Source organism: Carcharodon carcharias, chromosome 21 (assembly GCF_017639515.1).
Source record: "Carcharodon carcharias isolate sCarCar2 chromosome 21, sCarCar2.pri, whole genome shotgun sequence".
In the NCBI taxonomy this organism is placed as follows: Eukaryota; Metazoa; Chordata; class Chondrichthyes; order Lamniformes; family Lamnidae; genus Carcharodon; species Carcharodon carcharias.
The window spans coordinates 48812329-48835714 of NC_054487.1; positions in this window are offsets into that span (position 1 = coordinate 48812329).

Sequence of the window (23386 nt, forward strand, 5' to 3'; positions counted from 1 at the left end):
CCATGCTCATGCTCCTGCTTTGCATCTGCTCATTGTATATTTGGTAACAACATCCCCGCGTGATGACAAGGATATGCAGCTTGCCGCACACCATCACAAATCTTGACACCCATTCTGCCATGGTAGTCCAGGCAATTGAGGCAAGGGTACTTGACATTTTGAAAGGACAGGAAGAAAGGAAAAGGAGGTGATGTATCTCTGTTAATAAAGGATGAAATCAGTACAGTAGGGAGAAATGATCTTGGTGTAGAGGATCAAAATATTGAATGTTTAGGTGGAGGTAAGGAATAGCAAAGGAAATAAGTCACTGGCAGGAATAGCTACATTATAGGACAGAGTATAAATCAAGAAATAATGGGGCATTTAAAGAAATGTATTATAATATTCGTGGGTGATTTTAACCTGTCTACTGATAGATATAATTCCGTGATTGAGCAGCACTTACTGAACAATCCTGAATGTCCTAATAGCTACAGCAACAACCAATGTAAGATAATCAGTCGAGCTCATAATGTAGCTCATTTATATTTGCTAGAAGTGAGATATATTCATACACAGGGACCAGTTCACTTCAAACAAAAGGGATATGTCCAAGCTTTGCTCCTTTTTTGAATTATCTGGGAGCTTGGGGAGCCTATAGTTCCCTGTTTCTTTCTCCATGGCAATGCCAATCGGCCAATCAGAATTGACTAGCTAACCAATCAGCACCCTTTTCTCCTGTAGTATAAATTGTTGTGAGCATTTGAAATTTGGTATTCTTGTGTTTGTCCTGATGAGTGCAAGACGAAAAACTTTGACAACATGTCTCTCTTTTCAGCAATATGAAATTCAATCTGGAGAAGTGTGAGGTAATACATTTGGAGAGGGCAAACAAGACAATAAATAGCAGAATATTGGAAGATGTAAAGGAACAGAGGGTTCTTGGAATCCATCAATCTCTGAAGGTAGCAGGACAGGTAGATAAGGTGATAAAAAGGCATACTGGATGCTTCCCTTTATTAGCCACGACATAAAATATTACAGCTGGGAGATTATGTTAGAACTGTATAAACCACTAGGCCACAGCTAGAGTACTGCATACAGTTCTGGTAACCACATTACACAAGCAAGGATGTGATCAGAAGAGATTTACAAGCATATTGCTAGGAATGGAGAGTCTTAGCCATGTGGAAAGATTGAATAGGCTGGGATTATTTTCTTTGGAACAGGAGACTGAGGGGAGATATAATTGAGATGTATAAAATTATGAGCGGCCTAGATAGTGCCATATGAAACATGATAGGTTATGAAATAAGATACTGCTATCAGGCATACAAAGGACAAGTTCCACCTAGCGGAACTGGTTTTGAGAGATTAGCACCTCGATGCTGGGCAAATTGGCTTGGAAGAAGACGCTGCTGTTGGACTGCCTTTCCTGCCACTGGATTTGGAGGATCTTGTGAAGGTGCCGCTGGTGGCGCTTCTCCAGTGCTTTAGGTGCTTATTGTAGGTATCTGAGGCATATAGGAGCATAGGGATCAATGCTGCATGGTAAACCACAACTTTAGTTTTGGGTTTAAGATCCTGGTCCTCAACCATGTCTCTGTAATGGCTATCATATCATACTCATTTACTTCTATTTGTACTATAAACTCTCCGACCTTGTTATGAATGCTATGTGCATTCAGATAAAGAGTCTTTAGTTCTGTCTTTTTACCCTTCCTTACTCTGGCCTTACTAGCTGATGCACTCTTATGTCCATGCACTATGCCCCTTCCTGTCACCTTCTGGTTATCATTATCTGTATTGCTACTCTTCATATTGCCTTGTTCTTTTTCTTTAACTTTCCAAATCTCCCCTCACATGAACCCCCTCCCTCCCACTATTTAGTTCAAAGCCCTCTCTACAGCCCTAAGGCTGTAGTCACTGGTCCTAGCATGGTTCAAGTGAAGGCCACCCCATCGGTAAAGCTCCCTTCTTCTGCTGTACTAGTGTCAGTGCCCCATGAATTGAAACCCATTTGTCCCACACCAATCTTTGAGTCTGCATTCAAATTTCTAATCTTAGTTACCTTATGCCAATTTGTTTGTGGCTCAGGTCGTAATCCAGAGATTATTACCTTTGTGGTTCAGTTTTTCAGTTTAGCCCCTAGCTCAGGAGGAAGTGGGAAGAAATAGCAGAGGATGTTAATTCCAGGAGTATTGCTTGTTGAACATGAATGCAGCACAGGAAGAAATTTAGTGATCTCACACAAGTTGGAAAGCCTGCTAGAAAGCCTCCATGCAATGTCAACAAGTTAAGGCTCAGTCCAACGCCAACTTGCTGCAAGGCTTTGCACATAGTTTGGCATGGAAAAGGTTGTCACCTCTAACAGACAATTGTGGAACCCAGCATGATGCATTGTCTGATGGTCAATGCTTTAGTTTCCATGGCAGTACAAGCAGTCGCCCTCAAAGGACTGAGTACTGTAGTGGCAGCTCATAATATTACCATCATGGCTAAGAACATCAGAACATAGGACTAAGGGGCAGCTGTAGATCATTTGACCCTTTGAGCCTGCTCTGTCATTCTGTTGTGGTCTCAACTCTACTTTCCTGTCTGCCCCCCCCATAACCCTTGAAAATAATTCCAGATTAACAATCCTCTGAGAGAAAAAAATTCTCATCTCCATCTTAAAAAAGGGACCTCTTATTCTGACTGTGTCCCCTAGTTCTAGTCTTTCCCATAATGAGAAAGATCCTCTCAACATCCACTCTGTCAAGTCCCCTCAGGATCTTAAATGTTTCAATAAGGTCACCTCTCTTTCTTCTAAACTCCAATGGGTATGGGCCCAACCTTTTGTCATAAGATAAACCCTTCATCCCAGGAATGAGTGGCTGAACCTTCGCTGAACTGCTTCTAATGCAATTAAATCCTTTTTCAAATAAGGAGACCAAAACTGTACATGGTACTCTAGATATGGTCTCACCAAGGCCCTGTATAGCTGCAGTGAAACTTCCCTTTTTTTATATTCCATTCCCCTTGCAATAAACACAAACATTCTGTTTGGCCTTCCTAATCACTTGCTGTACCTACATTCTAACTTTTGGTGATTCATGTACCAGGGCACTCAAATCCCTCTGTACCACCAATTTCTGCAAGCTCTCTCCATTTAAACTGTATACTGCTTTTCTACTCTTTCTGACAAATGTGGCTCTGGATGCCAGTGTTCAAAGGGGCTTTGGGGATCAGAGCAGTCTATCAATCTTATCTCCAACAGATTACTAGGATTGCTGAGGCCCTAGGAGAGTTGAATTAGCTCCATGGAGCTCAAACCTGCTATCGTCCCTTAGGATGACAGCATTCACGCTCCCGCCCTGTCACTCGATCAGCGCCCTTTCAGCCCAGTCTGTTGCACCCAAGTCAAAATGGTGCATTCTGCAGTTGGGGCTTCAAAGACCAGAGCAGCTCAAGGTCATCCTCCTAGGTAATCTGTAATGTCCTCAATTGAAGGTCCACCACCCATATTGCAGCTGCTGGGGAAAAATCTTGTAGCAGAACTAGGAGAGGATAGGGCATAGGAAAGGCAAGCACTAAGAAAATGCACATTATGTAATGACTTAAATTATGAAATTGGATTGGGTCATGTATTTTCTTGTGGCTTTTATGTTTGTGCTGTAAGAAAGAGGATAATGTGATAGTTAGTGGTGGTGGAAAGGTAAGGAAGGTGGGACACCTAGTGAATGGAAAGTTGTGGTTGAGGTTACTGACATTGTTCATCTATTGTTTTATCATGCAAAGGCCAGTCAGAAAAAGATTGCCCATGTTGCAACACCTCTTTCTCTTCCTCCACTTCCTTCTCATCTTCTTTGTGCTTGCTCTGCCTGCTTATCTGTAACAAGAAGGAGTGAAATAAAACTGAAGCTACAATGACTTCCCTCATGCAGCATTTTTTTCCCCTTTCATGGGCATCCCTAGCAAGGCCAGCATTTTTCCCCATCCCTAATTGCCCTTGAGAGCAGTTGAGAGCCAACCACATTGCTGTGTGGTCTGGAGTCACATATAGAGGAGAAAAGGATAGCAGATTTCCTTCCCCAAAGGACATTAGTGAACAAGCTGGGTTTTTACAACAACTAATGATAGTTGATAATGGTGACCATTACTGAGTAGCTTTATAATTCCAGATTTATTAGTTGAATGTAATCTTCATCAGCTGACGTGGCGAGATTTGAACCCATGTGCCCAGAGCATTAGCCTGGACCTCTGGATTACTAGTCCATTGACATTACCACCACATCACTGTCTCCCCAATGTTGGGAGCTGCAACATATTGTTTGTATCTGTACCCTAAATTTCCACAGCTTTGAGCTTAACTTTTAGAAATCTGACAGCCACATGCCATATTGCTTTCCATGTTTTACTTACAATCTCACATCTCAAAGAAGACAAAGGCCAATTAAGGCCCACCCAGCGGGCCGCCCGATGGGAAGTGCTATGCGCTTCCTGTGGGAGGAGGGATTCCCCAACTGCGAGAGTGCGCTGTTTCGCGCATGCTGCCTCAGGGAGATCACTGAAAGGCTGTCAAAGATAAAAAATAGAACAGTAAAAAATTCATTAACATGTCACCCTCATGTGAAAATGTCACACGAGATGGGACATGTTAATGAAGTACACAAAACCTTTAATAAACATTTTTAAATCGGATATCAAACCTCATCCCGCCACTGGATGAGGTTTGTAAAAAAATCACTTACCCGCCTGCCTGTTGGGCCTGTGCGCTGAGCTGAAGTTTGCACAGGCCCCTCAAAATCCAGGTCGATTGGTGAGTTAATGGCCTTAACAAGGCCTTTACTTAATGGCGGGCGTGCATCCCGCTGCATAGCGCGCCTATCAACCTATCTATTGCGATGCCGCATGCTGACGTCGGGACGCTCGCAAAACGTCAGCACATGACATTTTCGGCACTGGCTTCGCCACCCACACATCAGCCAGAAGATTCAACCCAAAGAGTTTAGCCAGACAGGATCTTCATCTTTTGAATCCATGTTGATTGCTGTTTGCTACGTTACTATTATGCATATATTCCTTAGGATTTTTCCTGATAATCAATTCTATTTTATTAAATAGGATTTAACTAAAAATAATGGTCCCAATATTTACAGGGAGGAAGGAAGGGAGTTGGTGGAAGTGTGGGTGTAGCAGGTCGTTGAGCTGGGGTACCTGGGTGTTGAGTTTAGTGGTTTGGGGTCCTGGAAGAATAGGTTTCCGACAGATCCTGCCAAATTTAATGGCAGTTCCTAATTACCATTTTTTGAAACCATTTCTAAGCTGCAGCCTGTCAGAAGGCAAGGTTGACTGGCTTTTGTGCAGTAAGCTTGCTGCATCAAGCTGCAGCCAAAGACCATAGAGAAGGGAGGGAGAGATTGGGGTTGGTGGAGACACAGTGAGAGGGATCAGGGGAGAAAATTGTGAGGGGCCTGAAGAGATTAGATCAAAGTCTAAGGGTGGGGGGGGGCATGGAGACGACAGGTGGAGATGGGGGTGGGGGAGATGCGGGGAAGATGATTACAGGCTGGGGAAAACACTGAGAGGCCATCAGATTGAAGGTGGGGGGGGTGGGGTGGTGAGTGGGAGGCATGGTGTGGTGTTGGCTGATCACTGGGGAGGTTGCTTGGAGGACCATAGGAAGCACTCCTGTAGTGCTGGAAAGGCTCTTACCTCTTCCAACTAGCAGTTCTCAGTTCCCTTCAGCTGCCAGGTTTCTCCAAGGTTCTTGAAATGTTAAAATGTTTAAACATGGGGCCTGCCTCCTGAGAATGAATTATTTGACCTCCCATTCCCCCTGCCCAATTAAAATCAAAAGTGAGTTTGGGTTTGAAATTCTTTACATTTTAATTTCCCATCTGTCCAATATCCACTCTTTTTGGGGGCCAAAATTAATATCAATGAATCTGTTTCTCTTTTTAATTATGGGCAAGGTGTTAGCCTGCTTCCAGTACAGTGGATGATTCCATGGGTGGAATTTTCCAATCCGGTCCATGACAGGTTTTGTGGAGGGCGGGAGCGGAGAATCCAGCGGCAGCCAAAAAGTCGGAAATCCACCGGTGTAAAAACAGTTTGCAATTCTCCCAATGGTGGGTTAATGGCAGGTTGGTTATCCTGCTGACTAGTGGCGTGAACACCATTTGCATTAATTAACATCTCACGGATGCTTATTAAAACAGATGCTTGCCAGAATCTTGTCACGCCTTCCAATTTTGCTTCACGCCAATGGGAAATTACATAGGCATCAAAAGGAATGCACAAGTCAGGCCTCAGTTCGCTCGTAACCTCGAGCTGAGTGCAACATACGCAGCCTACCTGCTATAACGTTGCGCCAGTCTTATTGAAATGAACGCCACACTGCTGGGGCTGTAGGGTTGGTCTGCTCCTGCTCTTTGCCTTTGTTGTCCCTAAGAACACCACTATGCTGTGGTACTCATGTTGGCCTCCACTTTCAGACAGTGATCAGTACTGCGGCCGGGATGGGGAGTGCAGGTGTCTTCTACTCCTGGTAGCTGAGACTGTTGTCCACAAGGGCACCACTAGCAGTGGTAGTCAGGAAAAACTCCACTTTCAGAAACTAGCACTTCAACCAGGGCTGCGGTGTGAGGCGAGAGTGGGGATGATGAACACAAGGCGGGCAAAGGGAAGGGAAGGCTGTGGAATGGTAGTGAGGGGGAAAGGCGAACATGACTGGGCCTTTCTGGGGTTGTCCTCTAACTTGTTGTTGCTGCAAGAGTGAACAGGGGTCTGCTTAGAAAGAAAGGAGGAAGATCTCCCTGGGATAAAAGCCACTGAAAGCCAATGGCTTCATTAGCACTGTTAAAGGGCTACTCAGAATTCAATAGCTGCACATCACAGATGCTGCATCTCAAGAATAACACATAGGAATTTAGAATTTGGGAATGCAGGCAATAGTGAAAGAGACACAACTGGATCATAAATGGCATTCCATCAATGAAGGCCTGTCATGTGTTCACCAGATTTGATATTCCTAACTGGCCAAAGGGCATCCACTCATTGACCATGAGCGACTGATTGGTCATTAATATGCCACATCAGAGATTGGAGCACAGAGCTAGGTTGGGTCTCTCATCTCAATTAAACCTTATCTTCCCACACAGCGCTCATATTTACGATGCCATCTTGGTCACCTTGATGTGTGTGCTAGTGTCTCAGGGACAAGGTGGCATCAGCCATCATGCAAGTAGGGCAGGAAGAACTATGAACCCAAGGATCAATGGGAGAGATGTGCAATATCTCTCAGTCTGTAACACATAAATGCATAAAGGAGATCATAGATGCCCTTTATAGGAAGACCCATCATTATGTCAGGTTTGCTCTAGACGAAGATGGTCAGGCTGCGAGATTCACCGGCTTTGCCGCCATCTCAGGCTTGCGAAGAGCGCAGGATGCAATAGGCTGCACCCATGTGGCTATATGGGTTCTATGACAGCAGCCCCTAATGTTTATAAATCACAAAGGCTACCATTCCTTCAATGTACAACTGGAGTGTGATCACCGGAAGAAGCACAAACTACACATTTGTGCAAGGTGCCCTGGGAGTTGTCATGACTCCTCCATCCTGAGTCACTCACAGGTGCCTGAATTTTCAAGGGGCCTGTATGTCCGCAGCGATGGCTGCATGGGGATAAGGGGTACCCACTGGAACAGTGGCTGAGGACACTGGTGTGTTGCCCTCAGAGTCATTCCGAGGAAAGGTACAATGCTGCTCACAGCTCCACATGCTCCCTGATAGAGTAGTCCATAGGGGCTTCTGAAAATGCGCTTCAGATGCTTGGACTGCTCAGGTGGCTCACTCCAAATCATTCCCGACAGGATTTCCTGCATCTTCGAAGTGTGTTGTGCCCTTCACAACCTAGCAATGCAAAGAGGTGAACTAGTGTCAGAAGATGAACTGAAGGAGGATGAGAGCTCATCGGGGGATGAAGATCCGGAGGCCAAGGAACCTCAGGAGACTGCTGAGGATCAGTATGAGCACGATCACGCCACAGAGGAAGGAAGATGTGGGAGACATGCCCGTGATACGTTAATTGCTGACAGGTTCCAGGAAGAGTAAAGTTAAGTGAGGGCATATGGCCACATCTCTCCTAGCCCTCAAGTGCTATTTTCTTTCAACTCAGGGGATGTCCAACCACTTGCAGCAAGAACGAGTCTGGCATTCACACTTGCCTCATAAATCAGTGGGCCATGATCTTTGCTTTGGTCCGTGGGGCCCTGTGAGTAAGCTCACTCTGGAAACTGAGAGCCTATTTAAGAACAAGAGCAATGTGAGAAAGAGTTTAAACCTACGCCACCATCTAATGATGCGAGCACTGCTGCGACTGAGAGGTGGACATGCCCAGGGATCTCCTCCTCTCGTGCATGTCTTTTCTTCTGCCACTACCACTGAGGAGATACAAATGCCGCTAGAATATCAATGCTGATGAGCTGCCCTCACTCAATGGTGTTCTGTGAGGAAGAAGGGTTAGAAACGCTTACATCACACATTTCCAATAAAGATTTAAACACAGCTCGCAGAGATCACACAAGGGTGCAGAGACTAGTTCAATGAGGTTGACATCATAGGAATGTTAATCCCACAGTGGCAGGATGGCTAAACCTCGACATAGAGGATTCCAATGTACAAAATCACAACACATTCACTTGCCCAAAACATTCACATAACCATCAAATGTGTCCATAAAAGTGCAGTTTATTTACGTGTATAGCACACCCGAGATCCAAAAGTGACATTAATTTTTCTTAATTTTCCTAACTCTACGGCTAAGCCTGGGTGCAGCCCCGACATCCACAGCAGAGGTGGAGGCAGCCTGCTGACTGTCTGTGATGATCTTGGCATACATCCTCTGGTGGCCCGAGGGCTGGAGGGCTCTGGCCTGATAAGGGTCACTTGTTCAGGGACAGAAACGCCCTTGGCAGCCTGAGCAGCTGGAGTGAATGGGGTCACAGGCAGAATGGGCTGTGAGCGGCTGCACACCCTTCGAGTGTCCTGAGAGGAGGCCCTGGGGAGTCTGGATGATGCTCATCCTCCCTGTGGATGCCTGAGGGTTCTGCCCTGACTCCTGCAGGAGATTGTGCACCTGGGGGGAGATCAAGGTTCCTTGTCCCCATGTCGCCCACATCTTGATGGTGCCCACCAAGGTGTGTGGCCATGGCGTGCAGGGCCGAGCACAAATCCAGCAAGACCTACTGGACCAAGGTCTCCTTGGTAGTCACCAGCCTACCCATGGTGATCTTGAGGCACTCACATGTTGGAACCACAACATCAGTCAGAATGCAGACAGACTCCTCCATCATTCACTTAATCTTTGTCTGATGTTCAGCCATCTGTCATTGCATCTCCAGCATTGAGTTCGTGGCCGCTTCCAGTGGCTCATCATTTAACTCGGGCTGAGCAGGTGGCTGGTCTCCAGCAGCCCCCAAATGCCAGAGGCCTGGGCTGTCCCTGCATCTGACTGCTGAGGGCATGTGTCAGTGAGGTGTTCTCCAGAAAGTGAGTCCGAGGCTAATCTACAGCTGTGACCCACCGATGTGTGAGTCTCCGAGCTGATGGAGGATGCATGTAAGCGCTGTGATGGTTCTTCCAGAGCTTCCACTTCAAACGTTGTCTGGGGGCTTAGACTGGTGCCTGACTGGCTTGTGGGCCTCAATCTGCTGGTGCCTAGAAAATAGAAAATAAAGTTTCAGTTAATGAGCATGAGCTATATAAGACTGCACTGTGATTGTCAGGATTTGACGAAGTGATGGAGCTGTGGTCCATACTAGGTTGTTGGGAGAGGCTGATCTCCCTTTCCCCATAGGAGTGATTCCTGTCCTCCCCAACCAGCTCGGCTGCCACCTCTTCGCACTCACTGAGGGCAATGATGTTGTCTGTCCCTCCCCCAGTCTGTGAGCTTTTGCACCTGTTGTGTGCCAGCTTGGCCTGTATGAAGAAGAAAGAAAGGCATGTGATGAGAAGAGATGGAGCAGAGGCTGGGTGAGATGCATATTCCCTGTGCGTGGTGAGCCCTTCCCAATAAGGTCAGAGGATGGAGTGTGAGCAACATGATAGATGGGATGGGTGGAGATGTGAAAGTCTCAGTGAGAGAATGAGTGTTGATATGTATCCCCCTCTATTGGTTGTGTGAGATCCTTGAAGAGAGTACATGATGAAAGTTTGATATTGGAGGGAGTTGAAGGATGGCTTACCCCGGTGGAGTAATGAGATCATTCATCGTCTTCCTGCACTAGATGGCATTTCGGGCGCAGTCGCCAGCCACGCTGACCTGCTCTGCGATGGCCTCCCAGGGCGGAGAGGTGAGGCTGGTTTGCTTCCTGCAGCCATCCCTGTGATACAGGGCATGTGCCTGGAGAGCCTGGTGGGTGAAGCGGGGTGCTGTCTTCTTCTTGACGCTTTTGGCCTTCTTCTTCTGGTTGGAAGACATCTCTGTATGTGTCCTGAAGACGTTTGAGAAAGTGAAAGCATGTGTTGGACTGGCTTTTAAATGTGGTGCCTGGATCTTTGATCCTGCCAGCTGACAGTGGGCAGACGAATCAGCTTCCGACCTGCCAGGTAATTTGGCCCGATACTCACCTGTGCATAATTATTTACCTTCCAAGCGCAGAATTGGGCATGATTCTGGCCAACAGTGTGGGCACTGCCAAAACCGCCCGCTACCACACTTTGTTTCATAAATGGAAAATTTTGCCCCTAGTGTTCATTATATCCCTCATAATGATTGTTAATGCCTTCCCTAACATATTAGTTTTACAGGGTAAATACCATCCATGCCATGGAATTTATTTGTTTTCAGGCCTTTCAACTTCCCTTGGAATAACATCTTTTATATTGGCTATTCATTTTGCCTACATTATATCTGTTTGGGGAGGGTATGCAGCTCATCTTTTTCCTTATATTGAGAGAAGTAATCTCTCACAAATTTAGGATCTTGTGCTCAAATTCAAAACCATTTGTATCTATTATTATTCATGTCCTTTGTCTGTCCTCTTACAGTTGAGTACTGGAAAAATTTCTTACAATTCTGTTTTGTCTCTGTCGCTATGCTTTGTTGGAAGATTCTCTACACTGCTGACTACCCTTTCAACATATACTCCATATTCCTTTATTTTGTCCAATGAACCCTTCCTCCTTTCTCCCTATAGGATTTGTAAAGGTTGATTTTCTTCTCCACTTGTTTTAATTAATCCATTTAGGCTCATGCACATTTTGACAGTTTTCTGATCCTAGATCTATATTTATCATGTATGCTTAATCTTATGGGAGTGAATTTTTTCTGTAATTTTGGAGGTATTACACTATTTTTCTGGGTTTCTGGACGATATCCAATTGAGTTACACTGGACTATTGGGAGAGACCACATGGAAATTCTCCGCTATGCCTTTAAAGACACCACTTGTTCTTTACTGAAGGATTGCTGAACAATCTCTTCCAATTAATTTGTTTAAATTGTTCCCTATTTCTTTTAACTTGGCTATTTTTAAATGATATACTGGGTTCCTGGGACTTCTGTATTTTTGAATTCCAGAGAATACTGAACTTGATTGTTCAGTATCCAAAGGTGCCCTATCTTCTATTTCCTGTAGATTGTTTGGGCCAATAATGAAAATAAAAATGAACATTACCTCTTGTAACTTCTTTGACCATTGGGTCATGAAGTAGTCATGCATAATATTTACCAACTCTGACTCTAAATTAGTTAGTTTTCTCAATTTACCTTTGGTTGATTGAAGTTGCCCATTAAAATAATTCTCCCATGCTCACAAACCCTTCCTATCTCTTCATAGAGGAAACTATTCCTTTCTATGCTGAACTCATGTTCTGCACAATACTGTTTGTTCATTGTCTAATTTTCTACCTCTCAGGGGCTAAACCTCATTTTTATTCCAGGTGACTTTGCCATACAGGACTACACCATCTTCTTTTCTGTTCACCCTATTTTTTCTTAATGTTATATTCATTATACCCATCCTCTGGTGGTAGCCATGGTTTTGATATTCCTATTACACTGTAGACTAGCTACTACCACTGCAAGTTCCAACTTCAACATCTTGGAAATACTTTTACCCAAACCTAGCCAGCTGGTAACTGATGGATGGATTGGCAACCTATTTTACTTTTCCTTGAATTCAATAGAAAGTAAAATTGATGGCTGTAATGCAAAAACAAAATACTGCAGATGCTGGAAATAAAAACTAACAGGCTGGCAATACTCAGCAGGTCAGACAGTATCTGTGGTAGAAACACCGTGACCTGAAATGTCAACTCTGTTTCTCTCCACAGATGCTGCCTGACCTGCTGAGTATTTCCAACATTTTTTGTTTATATGTGGATGGCTGTAAGATGGCCAGCCTGATCATGTCAGCTTCCCAGCAGCAAGTGGGTTAGGTTAAAACCACACCCTTCATTTCTAATGCTTTTATGTATCTACAACTTATTCTGGATTTATCACCTTTCCTGGCTTCTGATATCTAACTTTTTTTGGACTCTGCTTTAATGAGACATTTCATGTAGTGCTTGTTGCAATCTTCCTTGGATTTTGTACGCATCTGGTTGGCTACATCTTGCCTGTTTCCAAAACCAGATATTCCCTGAATTTCTTTGTCCATACTCAACTATTGATGTCCTTCCACCCTAAGATTTTTCTCATCTGAGATCCTCCCTGCACTCTCCCTAAATTATCTATTTTAAATATTCCCTGCATGTCTTTATGTTCCTACCTAGTTTGGGTGCAGCCTGTAGCAATTATCATCGTGCATTATCTCTCCTCATCCTTCTCAAGCTCTTTGTTTTTGACAAGTTTGACTGCAGCAACCCCCGCTATGGGTGGGATTTTCTGGCCGCACCCGCCCCTGGGATTGTCCAGTCCCACCGAAAGTCAATGGACTTTTGGCTGGGCAGCTGAATCTTCCGCGGCAGGTCCTGTCACGGTAAGGCTGGAAAATCCGGCCTTGGTGTCTCTGTCTGGCTCAGTGGAACTACCCTTGTTTGCTTCTGTTATTAGCTATGTGATCATAGCCATGGTGTCTCCAGCTCTAGCTTCCCTTTTGACGTCTGCACCATCACCTCTGGAATCCCCAAAGATCTAATATTGGTTCCCCAACATCTCATCTACTTGCTGCTCTTTGGTGACATTATTCACAGGTGTCTGGGGTTGAATTATTTTTCGGCAGTCATGGCCTCAACAGCGGGCTGGAAAGCTGTGGAAAATCCTGCCTCAGCCATTTTGGTGAGCCCCAAGCTGATTTTGTGGTGATCAGGCAATTAACTGCCTGGTGTCAGGGCTCTCTTCTCTTTAACAGATGAGATCCCATCTCCAAGAGATGCTGACCAGTTGGAAGGCCAGCAGCTCTTCAGTTCCAGCAGTGCCACCAAGAGTGGTGGTCATTGCTGAGACTGCACGTGGTCCGGAGAAAGAGAAAGATCGTCACCCTCAGACCAAGGCAAATGAGGTAAGTAGGGGTTGGAGTGGTTGGTGAGGGTAGGGGTTTTTTTCTGCAAGGTGGTCCTTGCAGTTGGAGGAGCCCACTGTGGGCCACGGAGTGCCCAATCAGGAGGGTTGCCTCCATCAAACCCACAGGGAAACTGCCAGGTTTTACTGGGTAATGCCCCCATGCTGTGGATAGCCCCCTGATGATAGTGAAATGCTGCAGTAGTGGGACGAGGCCCTTAAGTAGCCCTTAATTGGAGATGCTTCAACTGACCTTCAGTTGGGAAGGCCATTCTCTACTTTCATTGTTGCTGAGAGAATTTTAGAGCATCGGCATAGTGAATATGTTCTGCATTCCTCCCAGGGCTAATATATCCTTTCTAAGGTGCAGTGCCGAGAAATCTACACAGTGGTCTGACAAGGGCTTTGTATAGTTATAACAAAACTTCCAGCACTTTATGTTCTAGCCCTCCAGAGATAAGGACTAACATTCAATTAACCATTTTAATTATTTTTTGTACCTGGCACTACAGTTTAGTGATCTGGGTGCATAGACCACTAAATCCCTTCAGACATCCACTGTTCCTAGCTTTCACCATTTAGGATGACCTCACACTTTACTTGCGTTGAAATCCATCTGCCTCAAGTTTTGCCCATTAACTTAATCTATCAATGTCTCTTTGTAATTTTATGTTTCCTCTATTGTTTCTGTACTGTGAGACTGCTTATCCAACAACCAGTTTTAGATGAAACATAATTTTGTCCAGCAAGACATGGTTTCCTCCAGCTGAACATTTGGATGACCGATTCCAATGCTTTAGTCCCTTGAGAAACTTCTAATGACTGCTTCTTTGACTGGGTGTCCGTTTTATTATTGCTTCTGTTAAGTGCTTTGGCATTTTTGTCTACATTAAAGGCATTACAAAACTTAAGTTGGTATTATTGTTGTTCTAGGTAGTTAACTCATCATACTGTAGATACAGAAGGCTAAATTCAAAAGCAGGAATGGGGATCACCCTGCGTCCTTTCAATATTATGCAGGCAGCACTCCATCTTCACGCTGTCTGCTCGTTACAATGACTGCATGCAGCCAGTGCTGACCACACTATTCATTGGCTGCACGCCTAAATGGAGGCCAATATTGTTATAAATTAGCACTACTTAAAGCAAGTCTGCATCTCTTAAAGGGAAGCTGCGTTGTGGCTGCTGGAGGTGCTGAGATTATTCAGAACAACTATGACTGCCTATTGGAGAGAGCAACACCAAATTTTTCTCATGTTGCATGGAGGTCTTGGCAGAGCAGTTTGAAGGGAGTAGAGATGCCTTGTATCCACAGGAGGCCCTCCAGGCACACAAAGAGATGGCAGTGAGAACATATAGTCATCGTGATAAGTGCCAGGCGTTTAGTCCCCAGGACCTGGGTGCATTTCTGCAAGAGGTTCTGTGACCTCACACAAGTCATCAAGATAAGTGAATGCATCTTTAAATGCCATATCCTACCAACTTCACCATTAGTCTCGTACACTGTTCTTGCAACAACCCCCATCTCTCACCTCCAAAAATCTCCATCAATCACGATTCAGTAATATTCATAGCTTCATCTCACTCTTACATACTTAGTACCACTGTAAGTGGCACACTCTGACAATGCCACCTATTCAACCATGACAGCAAAATCACTCAAAATAAATTGCCCTACACTAACTGCATATCATATCTATTGCATAGAAATGGGATCCACACATGGTGAGACACAAGCATGCTGGAGCTAGAGCAGAGGTCAAAACAGCGCAGGTACCACCTCACCAGTGGGTGAAGTCACACATGAGATCTGTTGCAAATAAGGCAGATGAAGACTTCAATAGGCAGGGCTACAGGAGAAAGATGATGGGCATACACAACAAATTTTTGGTGCTTTGGGAAGCCTGCCCACCAGTAAACCTGCGCTCAATGTCAAGGAGCATGAGGGAGTTTGATACAAACTTGGAATGGGGCTTTGCGCAGAGCTTGAAATCTATTCTTTCCAGCATGGAACCAATAGCCAACTCCAACAACACACTGGTAGACTCAATCATGATGTAACACCTGGTGGCCAATGTCTCAGCTTCCATTGTAGTATAAGCAGCTTCCACCAAAACATGAGTGCTGCAGATCGATTTCATGGAAGCTTGATGCCATGAAAGCTGAGACTGCTGTCAATCTAGCTGTGAGTTACAGCGTACAGCAAGGCTTGCAAAGTTACAGCAGACCTGCAGTCTGTCCTCCGACAGCTAGTATTGTTGAGGCACTGCCCCAGATGAGTGGCAGTGGTTTCAAGGAGCACAAACCTGCTGTCGTCTATCAGAATGACAGCAGTTGTAATGTCATCCCTGGCACTCCACTGTTGCTTTTTCCTTTACAACAGTGCACCCAGGCTTCTGCCACCATGCTGAGGTGGCACATACTGAAGTTGGGACTCTTAGGCCCAGAGGTGATCAAGGTTAACTTTCAAAGCCCCTGCAGTCTCCACTGAGAGTTAGCAGCCATTCACCAGTCATACTGCAGCCACTGGGGGAGCATTTCATAGGAGCACCAGACTAGGACAGGCAAAGGCGCATGGAAGACTGGCACTAAGGGAATTTACAAGGGTGATTAAGTTAAGATTGTATGCAATATGGCATGGGTTAATATATTTTTGGTTTGGAATGTGTATTTTGTGTTCACCTTTATTTGTATGGAAGGCCAGATGACGATATGATGGTCAGTGGAAGAGGAATGAGTGTGAGACTGTTGGGAATGGGTAATTGAGTTTGAATTGTTGGTATCACATTTGAATTAGTTCTTTAGGCACAGCCCAGGCAGAAAGCTATTTAGATTGTGGCCTCCCTTCCTCTCCCTTTTCTTCCTCCTCTTCTTTGTGCTTCTGCTCAACTTCTTACCTAATAGATGGTGACAAAGGCTGTTCCCTCATGATGGCAAGGTTATGCAGCATTCATACATATACGAAATAGGAGCAGAAGTAGGTCATTCTTCCCCTCGAGCCTGCTCCGCCATTCAATAAGGTCATGGATCATCTGTTTGTTTCAAATTCCACATTCTCATATGCTCCTGATAACCTTTGATTCCCTTGCCTAACAAGAATCTATCTACCTCTGTCTTAAAAATATTCAATGACACTGCTTCCACCGCTTTCTGAGGCAGGGAGTTCCAAAATCGCTGAGAGAAAAAAATTCTCCTCATCTCTGTCCTAAAAGGGTGACTCCTAATTTGAAACAGTACCCCTTAGTTCTGGACTCACCCACAAGAGGAAACATCCTTTACATGTCCACCTTGTCAGGTCTTTTCATCTCTATATACTTCAATCAAGACACCCCTCACTTTTCGAAACTCCAGTGGAAACAAGCCCAGTCTGTCTAAACTTTACTCAAAAGACAACCTGCTCATTCCAGGTATCAATCTAGCAAATCACCTCTGAAATGCCTCCAATGCATTTACATCCTTCTTTATAAAGGAGACCAAAGCTGCACACAGTATTTGAGATGTGGGGCCATAACCTCCGACTAGTGTCGGAAAGTGCTGGTCCACAGAAATTAGAAGAAATAAATACCTACTTACCTGGTCTTGAAAATTACGTTGCCACTTCCATTCGCTGGAACTGCTTGGGGCCTGCATCAAATGACTCCTCGCAAGCCCCAGCGAAGTGTAGGTCCAGCATATTCAAGGAGGCCATGCCACCTTTTATACGCCATAAAGCAGGTAAGTTAAAGGGCCAGGGAAATTGACAGGCCAGGGAGAAGGTAAGTGTCTAAGGTAAATGCATAGGATTTCAGGGTTGGGGGTGCCAGGTGTAGTCCGGAGGGTGGTGGGGGTCGGAGGTCCATGGCGGGTGGGGGGTGTCGGGGTCGGGGGGCTTTGTGAGGGGGTCTGAGGTCAAGGGGGTCTGAGGTTGGGGGATGGGAGGAAGTCTGAGGTTGTCTGAGATTGGAGGATGGTTTGGAGGGGGTCCAAGGTCTGGAGGGGGTCCTGAGGTTGATGAGGGGTATGAGGTCTGGGGGGGAGTTGAGGGTTTGGGGGGGGTCTGAGGTCTAGGGGGGGGGTCCAAGGTGGAGCGGGGGAGCTGAGATCGGGGCAGAGGTTGGTCGGAGGTCCGGGCGGTTTGTGGGGGTGGGGGTCTGAGGTCTGGAGGGGGTGGGTGGGAGTTGGAGTTCCGAGAATGTCAGAGACCGGGGGGCTGGTGGGTATTGGAGGCTGGGGGTATGTGGGGGGTCTGGGGGAATCCCGTGGGGTTGGTCTTGGCCTTTACAATAGTCACTCAGAAGTTAAAAGAGGTTATAATTCTTCTAACCCTTTCTGGGTAGCTATTGGTATAACCCTGGCAGAACCATCCACAGTTTGCAATTTAAATCACATTTTCGGATGGTTCCCAGTGCAGCGCAATTGTCCAGAGAAAGTGTGCACTTCTGAGCAATTGCCATGCAAACCCTTACCTGGGAAGTTCCCAGGAGGATACCCCAGTGCATCTTTGGGGTATCTCCCAAATCTGATGCTGGGGAGCGCGGAAGTTACGGGCCATGGTCTTACCAATGCCTTGCATAAATGAAGCATAGCATCCTTACTTTTATGTTCAATTCCTCTCATGATGAAGGCTAGCCTTCTATTAGCCTTTTTAATTACTTGCTGTACCTGCACACTAACGTTTTGTGACTCATGCACCAGAATACCTAGATCATGTAGTGTGTATATATATTATATATATAGCACACATAACATGTAGCATACCACCATTATTCTTGAGACCCACTTAGCTGGATACTGCTGGGCTCACTAGAGTGGTCTAGGCAGTGGAATCATCACTTTAGCACACCAATGATCTGTTCTGCCAAATTTCTGGTGGCAGCATGGCTCCCATTGTACGCTTACTGCATAATGTGTGCTTGGGCTATGAACAAGAATCATGAACCATGTCATCAATGGTTAGCTCTTGATGACCAGCAGCCACCCTTCAGTTTCCTATGGTATTTCAAATAGGATAGGCATAGCAGATTACCACAGAATGAATGTATCATAACTGCTGTCAGGATACTGGACATTGATCTTCATGATCTGCAGCCTTTGATCACACAAAAGCTACATATTGAGGGAGTGGGATTCAATTTTGACACATGACTGAATGTAAAACAATGTATGTGTAATCAATGGTGCCCTGCACCATTGACTACACATAATTGTCCAAAATCCTTGCAAATAACTTGTGTTCATTCTGCCCCCTTTTTGACAAGTGGCAATGAAATAAAGTTATCTTTCTTTGAATAGAGAGTCTCAGTGACCTCCCTTATAGCACATTGCACCGAAAACTGTACTTGCACCAGTCTGGAATGAGCCAGATACATAGAAGTTGATAAATTCAGTCACCTTCACAGCCATAGGCAATGCAAGCTTTGCCCTGCTCTAATGTTGCAGTTGTGGTCATAACAGTTGGCAGGTTTCAGTAACAACCTTCTTAGTGAAGTGCAGTCTCAAATATTGGTTGTCACTGATGTTCAAGTAGGAGAATTGCTCCTGAACAAAGCTAGGTAGATAAGATCATCTGCCGAGAGCCCTGCTCCCCCTTATCCTCCTCCCTTTCCTCAAGCTTGTCCAGCTTTGCATGACTCCCAAATTTGGCAGAACCTAGTGAGGAGGATTTTGCAATATCAGCTAGGTTGGTTGTGCCTTTCTTGTGTTCAGTACTTAGATTGATGCCAGATGGTCCATCCAGTTTTATTCTAGACGCTTTTGTAGTAGTTTGATATAACTGAGTGGCTTGCTAGGCCATTTCATGGAGCAATTAAGAGTCAGCTACATTTCTGTGGATCTGGAGTCATAGGCCAGACCAGGTGAAGTCAGAAAGTTTCATTCACTAAAGGATATTAGTGAATCAGATGGGCTTTTAGAGCCACTCGATAGTTGCTTGATCACTAGTACTGATATAAGCTTGTTTTTTCAAATCCAGAAAATAATTAATTAAGTGAATTTAGATTTCCCCAGCTGCTGAGGTGGAATTTTATCTTGTGTCCCTGGATCAGTGGTCCAGGCTTCTGGATTACTAGTCTAGTAACATAATCAACCAATTATATAGTACCATACCCTGCTATCAGGTTTTTAACATTCATGGGAAGTGGGCATCATTGGTAAGACCAGCATTTATTGCCCATTCCTAATTGCCCTTGAGTGCCTGCATTATAACAATGATTACACTTCAAAGATACTTCATTGGCTGTAAGGCACTTTAGAATATCTTGAGATTGTGAAAGGTCTTTCTTTCCTTCTTGTTCATAAATATACATCAGAAAGCGCTTGATAATCTTGCAGTGATTACATCACAATTATTGATCTTACAATATGAGTATTGTCATGCATCAACAGCAATGTGCACACACAGAGAGGCTGAATTTTTCCAGGTGGCAGTGGACAGGCTGGAAAATCAGGGAGAAACCTGCCTCGTCCGTTTCCGGGAGCGCTGACTGGATTTTATGGCTATCATGCAATTAATTGCCAGGCCTCTTGGCTCCTGTTTCTTTAAGGGATGAGGTTCTGCCTCCAAGAGCTGCCAACCAATCAGGAGTGGTGGACATTGCTGGGACTGCACTTGGCCTAGAGCCAAGGTAAGTGGCGTTGGGGATGCAGGGGCCAGTCGGGCAGGACCCAGCAAGGGGTACGGGGTGGGGGACAAAGGGGTGGTGATGGTAGCTTTGGTGAAGGCAAGGGAGGAGGGGGTTTTCTGCAGGGGAAGCCCTTGTCTCAGTGGTCTGCATGGTGCCTAATTAAGATGGCCTTCCCCCACAAACCCTCAAGGATGCCACCAGGGTATACTAGGCAGTCTCCCTATGTTGTTGACATCCCCTCTGCTGGTAGAATGCCAGTGGTGGCAGGACAAGACCCTTACATGGCCCTTAATTGGCCTCTGGGCAGGAGGGCCAAGAGAATATCAACTTTCCCCACCACTGAGTGAATTGCACAGCCTCAGGAAGGCAATGGGCAGTCCAACATCCCAACTCCCCCAGGCCTTCCCTCCTGATTTTATGGCCTCCCCCACCCAAGGGCCACATTAAATTCCATCTAGGGAGTCCCCAGTGGTGTTGACACCAAGGGAATAGACTCAAAATGAAATACAATTATTAGCCATGTATTCTGTAAAAAAATAAACTCCTTGGGATACTTTCAAGACTGTAATGCAGTCCTCAAATAGTCAGAAAATGCTTAGCTTCATTTTGGTGATTCATTGCATCATCTGTACCACATGATTAGATTACAGTTCCATAATTACTCTAGATAATCATTATTCTAGCTTTATTTTCATAGCTTCAATATATAACGCAGGATAAAGAATAACTTAATCCTTTAATCTTGTTTCATAGAGAAGCAGCAGCAGAGATTTCAACCCTGCCTGATGGCAGAAATCAGGCAACCAGTTGAAATCGCTTCTGAGAGTTAAAATGAGGTACCAATCTCTTTCCACATGTTCTGATTATAACCTGAGCAGGTCAGAGGATACGTACCAGAAACTGGTGGGGTCCCCCTTTAAATGTGTTGATTAGGTTCCAATGGTATCTTGTGGGCTGACGGCTATTTTAACCAGAGGGAATCGCAGGGAAGCCATTGTGTCCTTCACCCTGGCTTAGCCCATTGGATGCTGAAACCTCATCTATGCCTTCATTTTCTCCAGACTTGATTCCAATGCTCTCTTGGCTGGACTCCCATCTTCCACTCTCCATAAGCTTCAGATCATCCAAAACTCTGCTGTAAGTATCCTACTCACACCAAGTCCTATTCACCCATCGCCCCTGAAGTCGCTGATTTACATTTGCTTTTTGTCCAGCAATGCCGCAAATTTAAAATTCTTATCTTTGTATTGAAATATCTCTATGGCTTCACTGCTCCCTATCTCTGTAATATCCTCCAGCCCTACAGCCTTCTGAGATCTCTTCACCCTTCCAATTCTGGCCTTTTGCACATTCCCGATTTCAATTGCCCCACTGTTAGTGGCCATGCCTTCAGCTACCTAGGCACTACATCCTTCTCTAACTCTCTCTCCTCCTTTAAGATGCATCTGAAAACTTACCTCTTTGACTATCCTAATGTCTCTTCATGTGGTTTAATGTCAAACTTTAATCTGATCACACTTTTGTGAAGTGCCCTGGAACATGTCACTTCATTAAAGGCACTAAATAAATGCAAATTGCTGTTGTTAAATATATTTAACTTTTCCATGAGAAAGGCATTAATCACTGCTGCAGTATGATGCCAGCACATTGCAAGGGTTGAAGAAATTAATGATAGATGGTTTCTGCTTTTTGAAAACTGCAGAAAAGGTCTAATTTCTACATTAGAAATATCTGTGGTTAAAAACATGGTGACTGTTCAAAGACCAAAAATGCTGATCTCAGTTAATAAAGACCAAACTAACAGAGTGTAATGAATAAATCTTCACAATGCAAATTCTAGAAAACAATAATACTGACAGGTATATGGTTCTGTGGGTATCATCAAGCAGAGAAGATAGCTATTTGAAAATGGCTTACACTATAACAGAGATCTTAATGGAACTAATTCAACTGAATATTAGAACAACAGAAGATCTTTTAAGTTGTTGCTATAATTATGAGAGAAATAGCTTACTAAAAGAATAGAAAAGGGTGCTCCAGTAGTACTATCATTTAATGCTACAATGATACTGACATTTGGGATGTCATATGAGCTCTAAAATCACTTTCAATCCAAACTGAAATAGGCAACATAGTTGAACTAAATCAGAGTTCAAATAAAGTAAGTTAAATATAGGAATTGGCTTTACAGCACTGCTGATTCAGAGTCCAGCTTGTATTACCTGACTGAAGGCTGAACATCCTGAATTGCACACAACAAATTTCCCTTCATTTGCATGTTGATTGTATATATCTGCATGTAGAAAACAAAGCAGCTGAAAAGTTCTGCTTGGAACTTCCCTGCTGATAGTATATGGTGTAAAACTCCACTGTGAACTCGCATATGGCAATGAATTTCAATATAATCCATGACAATTGAAATGGATTAGTTAGTTCTATATACACAGATTACTTGAGAGGAAACAGATCAGCTTGTGTACAGGCCCAATTCTGACAAGTCGTTAACTCTGTTTCTCTTTCCACGGATGCTGCCAGACCTGGTAAGTATTTCCAGCATTTTGTTTTTATTTCAGATTTCTGAATCCGCAGAGCTTTGCTCTTGTCTGTCTACAGGCTCTGTTGTTTATGGGTTTACAACAGATGAGCAATCTTAAATGGGTTATTATTATATGTATAGCACTGAACTAAGAAGTAGACAGCCAAAGCAGTCTTTTAATCCCCTGAGGAGCAAGCTTCTTTATTTTTCAATCAAAACAATGTCAGGATATTTAATTAATGTGTACACAAGCATCATATCCTTCTCTAAACAAACCAAGTAGAAATAATCTATGAGCAGAATTTTGCCCTCGTCGGGTGGGCTCTGCAGGGGTGGGGTGGGGGGAGGGGGCGGTGAGCAGTCAGGAAGCTGACCGCTACCCGCAATTGGAACCGGACCACGGTTTCACGCTGGCGGTCCAATTAAGGCGCACCCAATGTGAAACGGGTGTTTCGGCGCTCAGCACTGCCTCTGTTGGGGGGGGCGGGGGGGGGGGGGGGGGGGTGGTGGAGAGGAGGAGGGTGAGATCGTAAGTTCATTGCATGTGCACAGGAAAAGTTCCTGAAGGCACAGAACTGCCTCAGGGAGATGAAGAGCTTTGAGAATTAAAAACGAAGATTTTTAAAATGTTAAAAAACATGTCCTCTCATACGACTCTGTCACATGAGCAGGGACATGTTAGAAATTAGGATGAAATGTAAAAAAAAAAATTTTTAAATAAAGGATCGAAACCTCATCCCATCCATGGATGAGGTTTCGCAAAAAATGCAAAGGCC